This window comes from Lepus europaeus, chromosome 21 (assembly GCF_033115175.1).
Source record: "Lepus europaeus isolate LE1 chromosome 21, mLepTim1.pri, whole genome shotgun sequence".
In the NCBI taxonomy this organism is placed as follows: domain Eukaryota; kingdom Metazoa; phylum Chordata; class Mammalia; order Lagomorpha; family Leporidae; genus Lepus; species Lepus europaeus.
The window spans coordinates 48,446,397-48,465,873 of NC_084847.1; the positions used below are offsets into that span (position 1 = coordinate 48,446,397).

The window sequence follows — 19,477 nt, forward strand, 5'->3', positions numbered from 1 at the left end:
GTCTTGGCTCTTCTGCAATAAAATGACGCCTTCTAGTCTGATCCTGAGGACACAGACTACACTCATTCCAAGAACTTCAGACTCAGTCATTAAGAGGCATGCTCTTTCCTCCCTCTTTACTCTCTGCTGCCTGGAGAAAAAGAAAAGTCAAGGCAAAGATTAGGAAGATGACCTCCAAACCACTATCGTTATCCAGTACCAGGTAACTCCTGGGGCGACTTCCCTCAGACCTTCCTAACAGTGAATCAGACCGAGCTGGAGAGTAGAGAAACAGAACTGAGCAGGACTGGAAGCTTTATTCCATGGGATTCTTTTCAAGCTTACAAACACATTCAAAGAAGGACACTGTGATCTCTGGTTTGCCATTAAGGAAACTGAGCCTGCAAGAAGTTAAATAACTTGCTCATGATCACACACCCAGTCAGCAAGCCAGCTGGGATTCTAAGCTTTCTGGGGTTTCAGACTCCAGAATTCTGCTTGTCCTCATGCTGTTATACCAACATAACACCCTGTTAAGTGTAAATTAAATTTGTACATGTCAAATATCATTTTTAAAATTTTTTTTATTTGACAGGTAGAGTTATAGACAGTAAGAGAGAGACAGAGAGAAAGGTCTTCCTTCCATTGGTTCACTCCCCCAGATGGCCGCTACGGCCGGCGCTGTGCCAATCCGAAGCCAGGAGCCAAGTGCTTCTTCCTGGTCTCCCATGAGGGTGCAGGAGCCCAAGCACTTGGGCCATCCTCCACTGCCTTCCTGGGCCACAGCAGAGAGCTGGACTGGAAGAGGAGCAACCGGGACTAGAATCCGGTGCCCATATGGGATGCTGGCACCGAAGGTGGAGGATTAACCAAGTGAACCACAGCGTTGGCCCTGTCAAATATTTAAATGCAGCAGGGAAGCTTGCTCTTTGTTAATGCTTAATTTTATTTATTTCAAAGGCAGGGTTACACAGAGCGAGGGAAAGACAAAAAGAGTGAAGATCTTCTACCTGCTGCCTCACTCTCCAAATGACCACAATGGACAGGGCTGGGCCAGGCCAAAGCCGAGGAGCTTGGAATTCTATTTTTATTAATTAATTAATTAATTTATTTTTTTGACAGGCAGAGTGGATAGTGAAAGAGAGAGACAGAGAGAAAGGTCTTCCTTTTTGCCGTTCGTTCACCCTCCAATGGCCGCTGCGGCCGGTGCATCGTGCCGATCCGAAGCCAGGAGCCAGGTGCTTCTCCTGATCTCCCATGGGGTGCAGGGCCCAAGCACTTGGGCCATCCTCCACTGCCTTCCCGGGCCATAGCAGAGAGCTGGCCTGGAAGAGGGGCAACCGGGACAGAATCCAGCGCCCCGACCGGGACTAGAACCCAGTGTGCCGGCGCCGCAAGGCGGAGGATTAGCCTGTTAAGCCACGGCGCCGGCCAGGAGCTTGGAATCCTATCCAGGTCTCCCACATGGGCCATCTGCTGCTGCTTTCCCAGGTGCATTAGCAGGGAGCTAGATCAGAAGTGGATCTGCCAGGACTAAAAACTGCGCCACAACACCAGCCCCTCAGCAACTTGCTTCTAGAAGAACCCGTAGAGCGAACTATTGGGTAATAACCCCATTCATCCACCCCCTAAAAAAACGTATCAGCAATGTTAATAATCATCCCTTGATTTATCTTATAAAGTCAAGTTATTTTGGTAATCATTATCTGATGAAAATAAGGGCCACTTGCAAAAGCTGAAGACGGTGTGATGTCAGCTTCCATCAAGCTCAGCAAAGTGGAAAGGAACAGTGGGAAGGGGATGGTGGGCAAGCTGTCTTACAGACCCGGGAGAAGTCTTCACCTGGTGGTTTCTCAAAGTGCTTGCTTAGCAGTTCATTGGTTCACAATTCACAGAAAGGTACCTGGCCTTCACTCTTGATGTAATGAACCACAGAGCCCCTTAACAGAGGAAACTAAGAGAGGTTCTTGTCCTCAGGAGAAAACGACAGTACATCCATTTGACAAATGACCTCGTAGGGAACACAAAAACAGTGGTCTGGAAGATGACTAGCAGGAAGGGAGCTTAGGGCTGGGTCTCTGAGTATACAACCAGATCCGCCCCACACTCGACCCAGCGGTACGTCAACACTGACCTCTCTTAACTCAAAACAGCAGAGGACAGTACACTTAAGTCTTCACTAACACAGCAGAGTGGAGCAAGTCTACATTTTATTAAATGTTACAACAGCCAGCTATAGCTTGTATAGTTTTCAAGAGCTTAGGTAATATGTTTAACATTCAGAGAAATGACCTATAATTTAGAAATGTCATGATGGGGATAAATGTCACTGTTGGACCACCAAACCGGTTTAGGAAATGGAACAATGTGCATTGGGACAAATACATATCTTACTATAGAAGGTCCACAAAAGTACCTGACTTTGTTCAGAAAAAAGAACAGTAAGAGGCCGGCGCCGTGGCTTAACAGGCTAATCCTCCGCCTTGCGGCGCCGGCACACTGGGTTCTAGTCCTGGTCAGGGCACCGGATTCTGTCCCGGTTGCCCCTCTTCCAGGCCAGCTCTCTGCTGTGGCCAGGGAGTGCAGTGGAGGATGGCCCAAGTCCTTGGGCCCTGCACCCCATGGGAGACCAGGAGAAGCACCTGGCTCCTGTCATCGGATCAGCGCGGTGCGCCAGCCGCAGCGCGCCTACCGCGGCGGCCATTGGAGGGTGAACCAACAGCAAAAAGGAAGACCTTTCTCTCTGTCTCTCTCTCACTGTCCACTCTGCCTGTCAAAAAATAAAAAAAGAAAAAAGAAAAAAGAACAGTAAGAACATTTCAAATGAGAAGTGAAATAATTTTCTCCATAAAAAAGGAAAACTTGCAAGAGAATTTAGGAAATAAGTAGCTCTTGTATTTTCCCCAAAGTTTACAAAATAAATAGTAATCCACTAGAAACTTTATTTTGTCAAATAATGATATTAAAGTTACTATTTATCTCATGTCTACACTGTACTTACTGGAGTACTACCTTAAGTGCCTTTTATAACTTACATTACATACATATTTTCAACCTATTATCACAAAAGCTATCAATAGAGAAGCTTTTTTGCAAACAAAATGCCCCGTTTGCTCTATTTTATGTGGTCATGTTGCCCTATTCTCTTCCTCTGTCATAAAATTTTAATGTGAAGTTTTAATTAATATTTTAATACAAATGCAACACCTCCTATTCCCTCCTCAAGAAGAAAATTAAAATAGTAACCTGTTTAAATTCATGGAAAGAAATTGCCAGGATCAGAAATGAGGTTGTTTTGCTCTCGGGAATTGAGGAACTATCATGTATTGAACACTTTCAAGGTCTGTCAGTCACTCTGCTAAGGACTTAACATCCATGATTTCACTTCATTACATCCCTACCAGGAAGTTTTGCCTCCATCCTAACCACAAGAAAGAATCTAACATTTCTAATATCAAATTCTGCTCAATACTGAATCAGAATGGACTTGAACAGGATACCTGGTTTGACCAACTGCCTCCCACTGCTGGATCCAGATGAAATTTAGAGGAAAAAAAGCCCTGGAAAATGCATTCAATTCCTCATTATGCGATAAAAAAGGTGATCCACCAACATGCGAAGAGACAGACTCAGGGTCACAAAATATGTTAAGAGAATCAAGGGCAATGGAAAACTAGGTTTCTTACCTTTCCTACTCTGCTTTGAGATTGCCCAGCCCCTACCAGGACATAGGACAGCAAACACCTGCCCTGCTCAGGGAGGCTGGGAAAAGCAGCGGGAGAGGCATGGAAGGAGCCATGGAAGGGGAAAAACTGTATATGGTGATGGCCTGAAAAGATTCAGAGACCACAGTATAAAAGAAGAGAGGTGTGCAATGAAGCTTTGCTATAGTACTTTAAGAGTAGTAAACCACTCTTTATTCTCACCTATAAAGATACTCCAAAATTATACATTAGCATACTTCCCAGGATTGAGATACAGACTACATTTGCATAATATAATCAATAAAGCTGTATTTGTAAAATTCCCATTACTGAGTACCTTAGTGTGTTCTGTGCTGCTCTAACAGGATACCCCAGACACAGTAACTGATAATTTAATTATTTGACTCCCAGTTTCAAGGCATCTAGTGAAGGCCTCTCTCTGCAAGGCCACATGGGTGAGAGAGAGAAAGGTGCAAACTGGCAACTTAAACCCTTTGATAACCGGCATTAATCCACTCATGAGGGTATAGTTTGCATGATCTGAGCACCTCCCCACACAGTTGCAACACATGCTTTGGGGTCAGGGAGACATACTCAAACCACAGCCCCAAAAAGATGGTCAATAAACAGTAGAGTGCAATTCTTCTCCTCTTTTGGCATAGAAGCCATAATGCCCCTCCTCATCTCAATTTCGGGTTCCTCCAGGTGAGCAGTTCTCACAGCAAGCCCCACCCACATAGCTTCGGGAGTAGAGTTTGGGAATTTGCATTTCTCCCAAGTTCTGAGGTGAAGCTGAGGCTGCCTTGCTTTCTCTTGAGAAGTTTTCGTCTCTATTTTAAAGTATTCACAGGTTCGTGCTTACTGAGTTGCCCTTACATGAGGGTACGACGTTCTTCCTTCCATCTAATATTTTTCTGACTAAGTGAAGTTTAAAGCTGTTTGCTCAAGTGGATGAGCAAAGGGAGATTGAACAAAAGGATTTTTTAAAAGATTAATTCTGGTTCAGTGCTATTACAACTTGCAGACCCCCTAAAATGTCAAAAAGAATGGTTTTCTATTCTGTCGAATTTTACTTTATACAGAAAATGATTTGCAATCTCAGAGCAGAAGATCTTGTATTACAATATTTCCTTTTTCCGTTATAGGAAAATCTTATTAACTTGGATCAACTACAGGGAAAGTGAATCTAAATTGGCAAAAAATTAAAATAGTGGAGTAATGCTCAATAAATATTACTTTATTATGTCAATTAGCTAGAAATAGGCAAGGTCAAGGGAAGGGTAAACAAGCTGCTTAAATAATTGAGAGATATGCCTTGATCACTTCCCATCTACAGAAATCTCATGGTTCCTATGGATCTCAGTATGGAAGTCCATCTTCTCAAGCCAACACTAAAGGCACCAAAAGTGCATTTACCATGAACTCCAATCAAATGGAAAACCACATACTGCAATAGTCACATCAAAATATATCTCCTCCAATCTACATATCCAAGACAATGCATCCTCTTAAGGTTCTACTACAATTCTCATAGTACTATTTCAATAATCAAGAAATCTGATATTTGGGTCCAGGGCTGTGGTATAGTGAGTATAGCTGCAGCCTGCAGTGCCAGCATCCCATAAGGGCACTGATCTGAATCCTGGCTCCACTTCTGAAATGGCTCTCTGCCAATGCGCCTGGGAAAGCAGTACAAGATGGCCCACTTCCTTGGGCCCCTGCAACTGCGTGGGAGACCTGGAAGAAGCTCCTGGCTCCTGGCTTTGGATCAGCCCAGCTCCAGATGTTGTGGCCATTTGGGGAGAGAACCAGCGGATGGAAGACCTCTTTCTCTCTCTGCCTCTGCCTCTCTGTGACTCTGCCTTTCAAATAAATAAATAAATCTTTGTTTAAAAAAAAAAGAAATCTGAAAATGTTAAAAAGTAGTAAATGTAAACGTTAAGATCTCCAAGTAGAAAGCTGCACATAACTGTTGATAGCAGTTTTTGTCACAATTGCCAAAACTTGAAAGCAAGCAAGGTGTCCTTCAGTCCATGGCACACGCATGCAGACAATGGAAAATTATTCAGTGCCAGCAAAACATCAGCTATCAAGCCATTAAGACGTGAAGGGAGCTTTAGCACTTATTATTAACTGAAAGACGTCAATCTACAAGGCCACACACACTCTAATTCCACCTGTGTGACATTCTTGAGAAGGCAAGACCTATGGAGACAGTAAGATCATGGCTGCAATGGGTTGGGGGAAGAATGAACAGCAGAACACAGAAGATTTTATGGCAGTGAAACTATTCTGTATGGTATCATCACATCTGTCAAAACTCACACAATGTATAGCATCAAGAATGAACCCCAACATGAACTACAGTAGTTGGGCGATTATGATACATCAGTGTTAAGTTCATCAAGAGAACATTATAGTCAAGGAGGCTGTGTGTGTGTATGTGTGGTTATGACGGTGGTGCTGGTGTTAGGAGAAGGGTGTCTCTGACAAACAGCTACACTTTCTGCTCAATTTTGCTACAAAAATTGCTCTAGGGGCCAGCGATGTGGCATAGCTGCCTGCAGCCAGCATCCCATATGGATACCAGTTTGAGTCTTGGCTGCTCCACTTCTGGTCTAGTTTCCTGCTAATGTGTCTAGGAAAGCAGCAGAAGATGGCCCAAGTACTTGGGGCCCTGCAGCCTTGTGGGAGACCTGGAAGCAGTTCCTGGCTCTTGGCTTCAGATCAACCCAGCTCCAGCCATTGGGGAATGAACCAGTGGATTAAGGACCTTTTGCTCTCTTTGTCTCTGTAACTTTGCCTTTCAAATACATACATACATACATACATCTTTTTAAAAAGGTGCTCTAAAAAAGTAAAATCTAAGGACTGGTGTTTAGCCCAGTGGTTAAGACATTTACGTCTCACATTCAATTCCCAGCTCCAAACTCCAGCTTCCTGCTAAATAGACCCCACAAGGCAGAAGTGAGTGCTCAAGCAGTTGGGTTACTGCCACACACATTGGAAATCTGGGTTGAGTTCCCAGCTCCCAGCTTCAGCTCAATGCGAACCAGCAGATAAGAGCTTGCTCTTGCTTTCCAGTCTATGTCTCTATATAAAAAAACTCTACATATATATATACACATATCTATGTTTTATATTAAAATATCTTATATAAAAATGGACCCACACACTTTTCTGATTTCATCTAGGCAGGTCTCTAACATCCTAACTAAATCTTCTATAAACTGGTTATTGTTAGTAAGGAAAGATGAAGAAAGAAACAAGATTTTTGATTCAAGTTATTTTTTAACCTTTATTTAATAAATATAAATGTCCAAAGTACAACTTTTGGATTATATCGGCTTTTTCCCCCCATAACCACCCTCCCACCAGCAACCATCCCATTTCCCACTCCCTCTCTCATTCCATTATTCCTCAAGATTCATTTCCAATTATATTTATATACAGAAGATCTACTTAGTATTTACTAAGTAAAAATTTCAATAGTTTGCACCCACACAGACACACAAAGTATATTGTTTTAGTAGTAGTTTTACTGTTAATTCATAGTACAACACATTAAGGACAGAGGTCCTACATGGAGAGTAAGTGCACAGTGACTCCTGTTGTTGATTTAACAACTGACACTCTTATTTATGCTGTCAGTAATCACCCGAGGCTCTTGTCATGAGCTGCCAAGGCTATGGAAGCCTTTTGAGTTCACCAACGCCGATGTTATTTAGACAAGGCCATAGTCAAAGTGGAAGTTCTCAACTCCCTTCAGAGAAAGGTACTGCCTTCTTTGATGGTCCGTTCTTCCCGCTGGGATCTCACTCACAGTCATCTTTCATTTAGGTCATTTTTTTTCAAGTTATTTTAAAAGAAAAAAGCAGCATGTACCAATAGATAAACATAGGCATGTTTCTTCCTGAAAGGCAAATTACAACTTCTTTCTCCTTTGATTCAAAATTTTTATAGGATTTGTAAGATATTTTTAAGCTCTATTCAATCATCATAAAAATTGACCGTGAATTACCCCTCAAGTTCAAAAAATGCTCTTTTAGGGGGTACACAGAGCTCTACTTTTCTTTTAATACTTTCCCGGTAAATTTACCTTGGAATTAAGTCATAATTTTTTTTATGAGGCCTCAGTGCTACTCAACTGATTTTACAAAAGGTTAATGATGGTTCTGCAACACTCTAGACATGGCAGAGTTCAAAGGACAAAGCCAAACTGATCGCTGCTTACAGCTGGTTCCATTTGACATTGAAGAGAACTTCCAGCTTGGCTGCATTACTGGGTTCTTAACAGTATGCATCTCAAATCACAAGGTTTAAAAAAAAAAAATCACACTGTGCTGAATGGCTTCCATCAGTTTCATTAATGCTTAGTTTCAGGAAAATCTTTCATCTGAGAATATAGAAGATAGTTTCACTAACAGAAGCCATTCTGATAGGACATATGTTTCATTAGCTTCCTTCCCATGACTAGGTATATTTTCGTTTTTTTTTTTTTCATTTTCAATTAACTTTATACACAGAAGATCAACTCTATACTAAGAAAAGATTTCAATAATTTGCTCGTACACACACAAACACACACAAAGAAAACTGGGAACAAGTTTTACAGTTAATTCTCATAGTACAACTCAATGAGACAGAGAGCCAACATGTGGAGTAAATGCACAGTGACTCCTGTTGTTAACTGAACAATTAACACTCTTCTGTATGATTAGTGATCACCTAAGGCTCTTGGCATGAACTGCCAAGGCTATGGAAGCCTTTTGAATCTACAATCTCTACCAGTATTTAGACAAGGCCATAAACAAAGTGGAAGTTCTCTCTTCCCTTCAGAGAAAAGTACATCCTTCTTTGATGGCCCCTTCTTTCCACTGGGGTCTCACTCACAAAGATTCTTCATGTAGGACGTTCTTTTGTGTGTCACAGTGTCTTGGATTTCCATGCCTGAAATGTTTTCATGGGCTTTTCAGCCAGACCAGAATGCCTTAAGGGCTGATTCTGAGGTCAGAGTGCTATTTAGAGCAATTGTCATTCTATGAGTCAGCTGTGTGGACTGCTTCCCATGTTGGAACATTCTCTCCTTTTTAATTCTATCTATTATTATTACCAGACACTTCATCTTGAATGTATGCAGAACTATAAAGCTTACAGTTACAAACTTCCTCCTCCCTCTCTAATTCCCACTCTTATTTTTTACTGGGATTTATTTTCAATTGACTTTATACACATATGATTAACTCCATGTTAAGTAAAGAATTCAACCAACAGTATTAAGAAAAAAAAAATCCCTTGACAGTCAAGATCAGTGCTGTTCAAGTCACTGCTTCTAAAGTGTCAATTTCACTTCTACAGATTTCCTTTTAGGCACTCTATTAGTTATCACAGATCACAGAGAACATACGGTATTTCTCCCTTTGAGATGGCTTATTTCACTAAGTATGATCATTCATTTTGTTGAAAATCACCGGATTTCATTTTTTTAAAACCTTGTGTAGTATTTCATAGAGTACATATCCCACAATTTCTTTACCCATTGTTCAGTTGATTGGCCTTTAGGTTGATTCCATGACTTAGGTATAGTGAATTGAGCTTCAATAAACAGGCGGGTGCAGATAACTCTTCTATTTGCTGATTGAATTTCCATTGGTGCGGGCGCTGTGGCTTACTCGGTTAATCCTCCGCCTGTGGTGCCAGTACCCTGTGTTCTAGTCCTGGTTGGGGCACAGGATTCTGTCCCGGTTGTTCCTCTTCCAGTCCAGCTCTCTGTTGTAGCCCGGGAAGGCAGTGGAGGATGGCCCAAATGCTTGGGCCCTGCATCTGCATGGGAGACCAGGAGGAAGCACCTGGCTCCTGGCTTTGGATTGGTGCAGCGCGCTGGCCATAGCAGCCATTTGAGGGGTGAACCAGTGGAGGGAAGACCTTTCTGTGTGTGTCTCTCTCTCACTGTCTAACTCTGCCTGTCAAAACAAAAAAAATTTCCATTGGGTAAATTCCAAGGAATGTGATGGATGAGTCATATGGTAAGACTTCTGGAAATTTCTGAGGTATCCAGATTTCTGAGGTATCTCCAAACTGTCTTCCATAGTGGCTTTACCAGTTCACAATCCCACCAACAGTGGATTAGTGTACCTTTTCCTCTACATCTTCACCAGCATTTGTTGCTTGTTGATTTCTGTAGGAAAGCCATTCTAACTGGGGTGAGGTGAAACCTCATTGTGGTTTTGATTTGCATTTCCCTGACAGCTAGTGATCTTGAACACTTTTTCATGCGTTTGTTGGCCACTTGGATTTCTTCTGAAAAATGTCCTTTGCCCATTTCTTAACTGGGTTGTTGGTTTTGTTGTTGGGGAGTTTCTTGATCTCTTTATATACTCTGGTTATTAACCCTTTATCGGCTGCGTAGTTTGAAAATAATTTCTCCCAATCTTTCAGTTGCCTCTTCACTTTCCTGACTGTTTCACCATACAGAAGCTTCTCAATTTAATGTAATCTCATTTGTTAATTTTGGCTTTGATTGCATGTGTCTCTGGAGTCTTTTCCAAGAACTCTTTGCCTGTGCCAGTGTCTTGCAGGGTTTCCTCAATGCTCTTTAATAATTTGATGGTATCAGGTCATAGCTTTAGGTTTTTAATCCATTTTGAGTGGGTTTTTGAATAAGGTGTAAGGTAGTGGTCATGCTTCATACTTCAGCATATGGAAATCCAGTTTTCCCGGTACCATTTGTTGAAGAGACTGTCCTTGCTCCAAGGATTGGTTTTAGCTCCTTGTTGGTCAAATATAAGTGGTTATAGATGCTTAGATTGGTTTCTAGCATTTCTATTCTGTTCCATTGGTCTATCCATCTAATTTTGTATGAGTACCAGGCTACTTGATTATAACTGCCTTGTAGTATGCCTTGAAATCTGGTATTGTGATATCTATGGCTTTGTTTTTGTTCTGTAAGATTGCTTTGGCTATTCGAGGTCTCCTGTGTTTCCATATGAATTTCAGCATCATTTTTTCTAAATTTAAGAAGAATGTCTTTGGTATTTTGATGGTATTTCACTGTATCTGTAAATTGCTTTTGGAAGAATGGACATTTTGATGATATTGATTCTTCCAACCCATGAATATGGAAATTTTTTTCCATTTTTTTGTATCTTCTATTTCTTTCCTTAATGTTTTATAATTCCATCATAGAGATCTTTGACATCCTTCAATAAATTTATTTCAAGGCATTTGATTTATTTTGTAGCTACTGTGAGTGGGATTTCTCAGCCACAGCATTGTCTGTGTATAAAAAGGCTGTTGTTTTTTGTGTATTGATTTTATATCCTGCTACTTTACCAAACTCTTCCATGAGTTCCAATAGTCTCTCTGTGGAGTCTTATGGATTCCCCTAAATATGGAATCATGTCATCTGCAAATAGGGACAGTTTGACTTCCTCTTTCTCAATTTGAATGCTTTTTTTTTTAAATTTTATTTATTTATTTAATTTTTTTGGACAGGCAGAGTGGACAGTGAGAGAGAGAGACAGAGAGAAAGGTCTTCCTTTGCCGTTGGTTCACCCTCCAATGGCCGCCGCGGCTGGCGCGCTGCGGCCGGCGCACCGCGCTGATCCGATGGCAGGAGCCAGGTGCTTCTCCTGGTCTCCCATGGGGTGCAGGGCCCAAGCACTTGGGCCATCCTCCACTGCACTCCCTGGCCACAGCAGAGAGCTGGCCTGGAAGAGGGGCAGCCGGGACAGAATCGGCACCCCGACCGGGACTAGAACCCGGTGTGCCGGCGCCGCAAGGCGGAGGATTAGCCTAGTGAGCCGCGGCGCCGGCCAATTTGAATGCTTTTGATTTCTTTTTCTTGCCTAATGGCTCTGGCTAAAATTTCCAGGACTATATTGAATAGCAATGGTGAGAGTGGGCATCCTTGTCTGGTTCTGGATCTCAGTGGGAATGCTTCCAACTTTTCCCCATTCAATAGGATGCTGGCCATGCATTTGTCATAAATTGCCTTGATTGTGTTTAGAAATGTTCCTTCTATACCCAATTTGTTTAGAGTTTTCATCATGAAAGAGTGGTTTTTGTTCTTCAGGTTGTTAATGTAATGCATCACATTGATTGATTTTTGAATGTTGAACCATCCCTGCATATCAGGGATAAATCCTACTTGGTCCAGGTGAATGATCTTTATGATGTGTTGTTGGATACGATTGGCCAGAATTTTTTTGAGGACTCTTGCTTCTGTGTTCATCAGGGAAATTGGTCTACAGTTCTCTTTCTCTGTTGAGTCTTTCCCAGGTTTAGGGATTAAGATGATGCTGGCTTCTTAGAAAGAATTTGGGAGGATTCTCTACTTTCAATTGTTTTGAATAACTTGAGAAGAATTGGATTTAGTTCGTCTTTAAATGTCTGCAGAATTCAGCAGTGAAGCCATCTGGTCCTAGACTTTTCTTTGTTGGGAGGGTCTTTATTACTTATTCAATTTCCGCCTTCTGATTGCCAAACTTCTCCGTTTGTTCCTCTATACCTTCTTTTTTTTCCCCACCATTGCTATTTGCAGCTCTGTGGACCCATGATTTCCCATCTCACCTGGTCCACTGGGGGCTGGCACCAACCTCCCGGGTCCAAGACTCTGCCATTTTCCTTTCTTATGGACCTGCGCAGCCTCTGTTGGTTTCTTGGGCTTCCCAACATGAATTTCCCACGGCTCTATCTCCAGCATGTATCTTCTCTCCTTTTTTACTATCTATTTTGCCCTGCATGACTCTGATCGTTCTGTTGCTATACTGCCCTCTTGGCATCCCAATATATTTTCTTTTTTTTTTTTTAAGATTTATTTATTTATTTGAAAGTCAGAGTTACACAGAGAGAGGAGAGGTAGAGAGAGAGAAGGGGGGGTGGGTCTTCTATCTGCTGGTCCACAACCCAACTGGCTGCAATGACCAGAGCTATGCTGATCTGAAGACAGGAGCCAAGAGCCCCTCCCACCCCAGGTCTCCTAAGTGGGTACAGGGGCCCAAGGACCTAGACCATCCTCCACGGCCTTCCCAGGCCACAACAGAGAGCTGGATCGGAAGTGGATCAGCCGGGACTCAAACCAGCACCCATATGGGATGCCGGCACTGCAGGTGGTGGCTTTACCCACTACGCCACAGTGCCAGGCCACCCAGTATATTTTCAATGTCCTTTTATTCACCATACACACAATATACATATCACACCCTTACCATTAGAACCATTCAAGTTTTGTTAACACTTTGGACACTGAGGGAGATTTACAGAAGAATGGCTAAGAGTAAGAGTAACATTTTGAGTAGTTATTATGGACCAAGTACTGTTAGCTTGTCACTTGCATTGTCTCCCAAGGACACTTTCCCCATTATGCTAGCAGATGCATTTTATAATATGCTACAGGAAAACAAGGGGTTTGGGGACTCCATCAAGCTTTGAAAAGAGAAGCAGAAAATAGCCTAGCACTTACAGGATGGATTTTGTGCTTCAACTTCTTATCTTTAAATTGGGAATGAAAACATTTATCCTCAAGGAATTATTTTTTGAGGAATAAATGAGATGATGTAGACAGAATACATGAATAGTGACAGTGGGCCATTCCCTTGGTATTTTTAAAGTCAATTTTGCAAAATCTAACACTTCTCTGAGAAGTTTATAGATATCTAAAAAATATCTTTTTAAGATGTGCCACTCCATTTTCCTAAATGCAAACCTCAATACGTCCACTGGAATTAATACTCCCTCAAAATGTCCACAACTGAACTAGTATACAATTGAACTAGCCCACTTTTACAGTTCTGTCATCATTAATCATTTGAACTTTACCTGGTAAGTGCATATAATAAAATGACAAGCAAAAATAGCTGAGTGTTAACAAAAAAAAAGATCAAGTTCAAGCAGAGCTGCAAGGATAGAGATAACTGGTAAACCATAGTAGATGAGCAGATTTCAAAAAACCTACTTTGTATGCTGTTCAGGAGGCAGCGGTATCAGCCCCAAAGAAACAGCAGACTTTAAAAACATGGCCCCTGAGGCCAGGCTGGAAGAAAATCCAAATCACAAGTATGCAAAGACTTTTCAAATAAGAACAAGCTTTAATAGTCATGTATAATATATAAGGAATAATGTCAGGAGAAAAATGCTAACAACAATAATAATTAGAATCAAAGCAATCTAGAATGTTTTAAGAATGGAAAGGTCTATAAATCCAACTCCAACTTCAGTTTTCAGCAACAGCACTCTATTTCCAAATGGCTAAAATGTTTCCTACCAGCACTTAGAACTCCCATATCTCAAGTGGAGTGGGTAAAGGACTCCACCATCCACCACGACATTTATTTATTGTTCCATCTTTGGAAGGTGTCCATAGGATGCCCCCAGTGGACCAGGTGAGATGGGAAATCATGGGTCCACAGAGCTGCAAATAGCAATGGTGGGGAAAAAAGAGAAGGTATAGAGGAACAAATGGAGAGGTTTGGCAATCAGAAGGCGGAAATTGAATAAGTAATAAAGACCCTCCCAACAAAGGTAGATGAAAACAGAAGTACACAGAAGGAACCTCAGCCTGCACAGTCACCATGCTTTTAAAAATGTTCTTCTCAGTAGTCTACTTCTCCTGCTCAAGACCTTCATGCAGGCTGCAGGAACCCTCTGTCTAATCCTATTAATATTAACTAACCTAGTGCACCTGCTTGCTAAATTTATACTTTGTAGTATTTTTCTAAATACATATATTCAACAGCTATTCACTGAGCACTTATCACCTCCCAGTTGAGGTCCTGGGAAGTGAGAATACATCATAGAAAAAGTGATAGGAAATCCTTAAATCCCAGAAGTGCAGAGAAAGAAACAAGTGTTGAGTGACAAGTGCTAAGAAGGGAGTACATAGGGTGAAGGTGATAACCGAGGTACATAGGAAAATCCCTCAGTGGGATATGCAAATGAAAGTATAAAGGTTGAAACACATCTGGACCATGCAAAATAGCAGGCCCTTAACAAGATCAGCTGCAAAGACGCTTAAGATGGGAAGGGACTTGGCACAATGAACTTAGCAGATCCTGTCAATATTCACCTTAAAAACCTCCATGACCAGTGGTGTAGAAACCTATTTAACCTTTAGAGGCAAAAAATTGCTTTTCTGTCTAGTGCAGTTAGATGATGGACCACAGTGAGTTTCCGCTGTGAACTGGAAATAGCAAAAGGTCTCCAGCACATTGGTAACCTCTGGCTTAGAGCTTTCTCAGGCTAAGAGTCTAGAAGTCTACCAAAACAAGGACTCAAAGATGGACAGTCACCATCATTGAAATTATTTGAGGCTGGATATCACATGTAGAATTAAAATGATAAAAATCATGACTCTGAATAGAGAAAACATTAAAAAGTAAGTGAGGAGGTGGGCTTTGTGGTGCAAAAAGTTAAGCCACCACTTGGAATGTCGGCATCCCACATCATAGTGCCTGTTTGAGTACGGACCACTCCACTTCTAATGCGGCTTCAGATGAATGCATCCTGAGAGGCAGCAGATGATGGCCCAAGCACTTAGACCCCTGCTGCCCACATGGGAGACCCAATTGGAGTTCCACACTCCTAGCTACAGCCTAACCCAGCTCAGGTTGTTTCAGGAATTTGGGAGTGAACCAGCTACTGAAGGATATCTCTCATTCTCTGTTTCAAGTAAATGAAAATAAAAATTAACATAAAAAAGCAGGTGTGGGTGTAGGCATTTGACATGGTGGTTGAGAGGCCACTTAGAATCCTTACATTCCATACTGGAGTATGTGGGTTCGAGTCTTTGCCTCTACTCCTTAACCCAGTTCCCTACTGATGTATGTTAGTAAAATAGGGTCTAGCCCTGCCACCACCACCATTGCTGGAAGCCAAGTGGCCACATGGCCCAACCACTGGTGTCAGCTCCACCTCCATCCTAATGGGATTCCCTCCTCCTACTTCCCTGCCCACCTACCCACCCCTCAACACCCTGCAAAGTTTTAAAAGCACCTGCTCCTGAACATGTGTCTCTCTTTCTCTCTGTCTCTTTTCTCTCCATCTCTCTATCTCTCTCTCTGGATCTCTCTCTTACACTCCCCATCTCCCCTTTTCTTCTTCGTCCTTTCCCGCCAGTCTGTTAGGTTTCCCCCAATAGATGCTTTCCCTTACTCTGGTGTTTGATGTATATATATATATATATGTATATACAATATATATCCTGGCAGCTAGCAGGTGACAGCTCTAGTACCTGGGTCCTGCCAACCACATGGGAGCCATAGATTGAGCTCTCAGCTCCTGGTTTCAGTCTCGATGTTATGGGCATTTGGGGAATGAACTAGCACAAGAGGGGTTCCCCCCGCCCCAATCCCCGCCTTTCTCTGACTTTCAAATAAAGTAAATAAGTGGAAAAAAAATTTAAGTAGGTGTCTTTACAATATACCTGATGGTACTGTTATGGGCATTCAAGTAGGAGAGGAGAAGAGAACAGTGGCCAAAGTTAGAAAGAGATTATTAACATTCCCACTTAAAAAGATTAAAAAGAAAAGAAGTCAGTCATGCACATGAGAGGGAGGAGGAAAAGCAGGAAGAGCTGAGGAGGAAAAGGAGAACCCAAGTACCGGAATTATAGGGTTCTAGCCAGAAAAAAGCTTGCAGAGGGATTTAACCTACCCGTTCAGAGGTACAGACGGCTAAGCTAAGATTTCCAGTGATCTGGTTAATAAGAGGAGACTTGAGAAAATTCATGAAAAATTAAATTTTTATTTTTATTTCTTTATTTTCTACTTTATTTGAAAGGTAGAAAAACAGACAAATCTGCTGATTCAGTCCCCAAATGCCCACAATAGCCAGGGCTGGACTGGGGATGAAGCCAGGACCCTGCAACTTAATATGTGAGGAGCAAAATGGGTTAATGGGCAGTCTGGAAATTGAGGGTGGAAAATGTTCCCCCCAAAAGTTATCCTTAGCAAGGTCAGAAGTGCCTGCCTGCCCACTCCTAGGAAGCTTCCAGTCTTGAGAATAGCAATGGAGTGGTGACTCCACCCTTCTGAGCTCCCAGTTTACTGGAAAACCAATTAGGTATCCCACCCTTGTGATGCCTCTTTTGTTTTCTCAGGAGCAAGCCAGACAGCATAAAGAATTACAAAAAGTTTTGTCTCTGCCTTATAACTGAATGTCAATCAAAACTGTGCTTAAAAACTCAACTGCCAGGGATCATTTTGTTTTTTCTTCTCCTGGAAGCCCCCATCCATGCCGCTCTGGCTGGAGGTCTCTGACTCTAATAAATCTTGCCTTTTAAATCTCTCTGCTTGTCCGTTTGGAAATTCTTCTTTCATGTAAGACAAAGAACCGAGATAATGATATGTTATCTGCCACCATTTCCCTGTAACAAATACAGATCTCCCACTTGGATGGCAGGGACCCAAGTCCTTGAGCCATCATCACCTGTTACCTTCCATGACAGGAAATTTGATTGGAAGCAGAGGAGCCAGGACTTGAACCACTACAACACCTCAAACAATGCACCAAACACTTGCCCTGGGAAATGAAATTTTCAAAATTAGCTTATTTTGGTGCAAAAAAAAAAAAATCAGACATCCATAAATATTTTTATATATCTTTGAGGAATTTTGGAAAATCCCCTCAGGTATATGGATTTCAAAAAATTCTGCATCCAAATAAACATATCTTTTAATTTCACTTTTCCACTAACTTTTTCAAATAACTTCATATCCAATAGTTCTTTCTTTAAAGTTTACTTTTTTTTTTAAATTACAATGTCTTTTATTAAGTATTAGTTTTTTTTTTTAAAAGTATTTCCTCATTCTCTCTATACATTAGCAAAACTGAGTATGCTGTTTAACATACTGGAACTGCAAACTGGATCACTGCCTAGAGAAGGAACAATTATCCCTAAAACATGCTTTACCAAAGGCCAGTTCATCTGCTGACCTCAAGAACATGGAGATGGACACAAGAAACTCATTGTTCCCTGTCTGAACCTTCATTCACTACCATTCAATAACCCTTCTTCAGGTCCAGGTCAGAGGCACAGTTCTTGACAATTATTAGGCATGCTTTCATCAACACCCTCTGTTGCAGAAATCTGAGATCCATATTTCTTGAGTATCATCGACTAATACATCAGTGCTTAAGGAGGAATGGCATGGACAGCAAGACACCAGTCACATCCAAGTAGGATTTTCACCGGTATTTCCTTTGGGACAATCTTGCCAAAGATGGTGTGGCCACCAGGCCAGGTGATCTGACCTTTGGCAAGTTCACCTGCCATCACTGCCTGTTACACATTGCGGTCCTGGGAGAATTAGAGAGGAAGGAGGAACACTTGGAAATGGCAGAGGGCTGGAGCGTGTAGCCAAGTCTGTGTAGGGAACTTAAAGTTTACTTAAGAAAAAAAAATTTAAATTTATTTGACGGGCAGAAATAGAGACAAACAGCCAGAGGGAGCTTCTATCTGCTGGTTCATTTCCCACAAATGCCTACATCTGGTAGGGCCCAGACCCAGGGCTAAAGCCAGGAGCTGGGAACTCAATCCAAGTCTCCCACCTGGGTAGCAGGAACCCAGTTAATTACTGGAGCCATCTCCACTGCCTCCTCGAGTCTGAATTAGCAGGAAGCTGGAATCAGAAGAGAGGGCTGCTTACTCGGATTTTGATACCACTGACTTTGATTTACTCCATACAAGATTCTAGAAACACTCACCAAGGGATCTTTTACTGTATTTAGAAAAGGAAGAAGAGACTCTTGTAAGAGTCAGCATGGCTTCATCAAAAATATATGATCAGAAAATCTCATTTAGTTTCATCTGTATTAAGCGGCCAGTACCTCAGGAACTTTTGGTAAACACTGCATGTCTGCAAACACCTCCATTGCCGTGGAAGGAAGGAGAACATCAGCAGACAGGTCCAACCAGGTGAAAGATGATAATAGATGATGATAGATAATAGACGATGCTGGTTAATGGGTGTAGTCATGCCAGCAGAAAGGACCAGGGAGGTAGAGAAGTGAGAGGAAAGAAAAGTAAGGGAAAATGGAAGGGAATTGAATGAGGAAGTAAAGAAGACAGGAATTTTAAACAGAAACTTAAAATGCGGGCATAAAACAAAACAGAAACAAGTGCCCATGCTACCTAACATGCTGGCCACTGGACATGCATAGTGATTCACATTTGAATTCATGAAAATAAAAACCAGAATGCAGTTGCTGGACCACACTAGCCACACATAACAAGTACTTATGTGGCTGGTAGCTACTGAGCTGAACAGCACAGGTGTAGGACACTTCTATCATCACAGAAAGTTCTATTAGACAACACTCAGTAAAGAAAGAAGCCTTTTTATTCTGCTTTCCATGAATGACAGTTTCTGAGGTACAAAATACATCATACCTGCTTTGGTTCACTGGAAGTTGGGAATGCAAATATAATCATATCACAAAAGTGAATACAAATTCTGCTTTGCTAATCTTAGCATCTCGTTTCCAGCTTCTGATTATTTAAAAGTATCCATATTGGTGGCTGTCACAATGGCAGACAGTAGTGGCAACACAATGATAGTCCAAATTCCAAACAAGAGGATAACGCTGTTCTGATTTAGATTTTATAGTTCATCATTATTCACTGCGGTATCTCACTGGGTATAGGGGAAAGAGGCTGCCTAGGAAAGTTATGAATTTAGATAGAAAATTCTTTTAATTACCACTAGTTGAAGGGTCTGGTATGGACCTCAGGCCTAGAGTTAGACTCTTTGGAGTAGATGTTTAGCAAGGGACAGCTCCTCCATCCCAACTTGGGT

General features: G+C 41.8%; 1 protein-coding gene and 1 pseudogene across 1 annotated transcript in view; both read right to left on the reverse strand.

The window, feature by feature from the left end:
* The window catches only part of LOC133751110 (autism susceptibility gene 2 protein-like), a 737,772-nt gene that overhangs the window by 237,021 nt on the left and 481,274 nt on the right, over positions 1-19,477 (reverse strand). The window lies entirely within an intron of this gene.
* Positions 459-17,955, reverse strand: LOC133751028 (adenosine 5'-monophosphoramidase HINT1-like; annotated as a pseudogene).